The sequence below is a fragment of the Zonotrichia albicollis genome, chromosome 37, assembly GCF_047830755.1.
Source record: "Zonotrichia albicollis isolate bZonAlb1 chromosome 37, bZonAlb1.hap1, whole genome shotgun sequence".
Taxonomy (NCBI): domain Eukaryota; kingdom Metazoa; phylum Chordata; class Aves; order Passeriformes; family Passerellidae; genus Zonotrichia; species Zonotrichia albicollis.
Genome location: NC_133855.1, coordinates 3,239,458 through 3,241,108, shown reverse-complemented (window position 1 = coordinate 3,241,108; position 1,651 = coordinate 3,239,458).

Genomic DNA, 1,651 nt, shown 5'->3' with positions numbered 1-1,651 from the left:
AACTGGACTCTGCTGCCAGCACTGAGCCCACCAGGGCTGGGAGCTGGGCCCCAGGGGCTGGGACAGGGCTGGCAGGGCTGGCGTGGCCCCAGGCAAGCATAGGGCAGGCCAGGACTGGTGCTTGTGCCACCACGATCCAGGCCCCCTGCGGGCACTGTGTCCCTGAGCGGGGCCATCCAGCCCAGCCCCAGCCTGGCGTCAGGGGACCCAGTGTGTCTGTGGGCAGGGCGTGGGAAGCAGCTGCCGGTCTTACCTGTGGGGCTCCATCTTCATCCAAGGACCTTGGGCTCCTCCTCATCCTTCTCGTCCACTTCCATGTCCTCGATGTCATCCTGCTCATCCACTTCCATCTCTTCCATGTTGTCCCCCTCCTCTACTTCCATCTCCTCAACAGGGTCTTCCTCATCTACCTCCATCATCTCTTCCCTCTCCAGCACCATGTCCACTTCCATCTCCTCCACACTCTCTCTGGCACTCTGCAAGGGGCAGCACAATCTCCCAGTGGGCTTCCTGTCCCACACCATCCATTCCCACATGGCTGCAGCCTGCCCAAGCCAGGTGCCCCCCTGCCAGGAATGGCACTGTACCTCCACTGGCACCGCAGTGCACATCCTGCTGGGATTGGTGCTCCAGAGCAGGCAGCAGGAAAAGCCCAGGCAGCAGCAACACCTCAGCAGTCAGGGGCAGAGCACACAGCAAGTGGCAACTGACGCTTGGCAGCCGGTGAAGTGCCTGCTCTGCTCGTTTCCAGGTCCTGGACGTTCCACCTGGAACCCTCTGGGAGCTGTGATGTCACTGAAATTCCAGGGCTGCTGCACAGTGGGAGATGGGGATGGCAGAATGATCAAATCCTTGAATGGTTTGGCTTGGAAGGGACCCTAAAGATCATCTGGTTCCAAGCTGAGCAACCTCCCAGCACACCAGGCTGCTCTGGCCCCTGTCCCAGCTGGCCTTGGATGTTGCTGGGGATGGGGCATCCACAGCCTCTCTGCACTGGTCCCTGTGTCAGGGACAAGCACTCTGAGAATAAAGAACTTCTTCCCATCATCAAATCTCTTCCAACTCTTGCAGTTTGATCCCATTCCTCCCTGTCCTGTCACTACAGTTCCTGACAAAGAGTCCTCTCCCACTTCCCTGTGGGTCAGGCTGTTCCTGCAGGGTCACACGTGTGGCTGATCCTGCAGACAGGAGAGAGAAGCCAAGCTCCCACTCAGAGAAAATGGGAAAAGTGACATGAGAGATGAGAGTAGGAGGAAAAGGTAGAGACATGCAAGGCATTGGTTTGGGTGGGCTGTGGGATTCACGCCTTTTATTGGAGGCCAGGTTCCCTGATGCACTCAGTTCCTGTGTGGTGGCCTGTCCACAGCCAGCCTCTGTGAGGAAACGGAACTCCCAGAGCTGGGAGCACGCTTGCTTAAACTGCTGGTGAATGAGGCTCTAAAGGGATCTTTGTGTGGAACTCCAAACATTGTGTATTGCGATGAAGAGGGTCCAGGGAGGGAAACAAAATGGGGCTGGGGACACAGCGTTTTATATGGGGGGGGGAACGGCAGCAGAGCATTCCAGTAAGCCAGGACCAATAGGGTATAAGAGAGTGGGGAACATTCTAGAGGGAGTACATATATGGAAAATACAGCAGTTGAACTGGGTG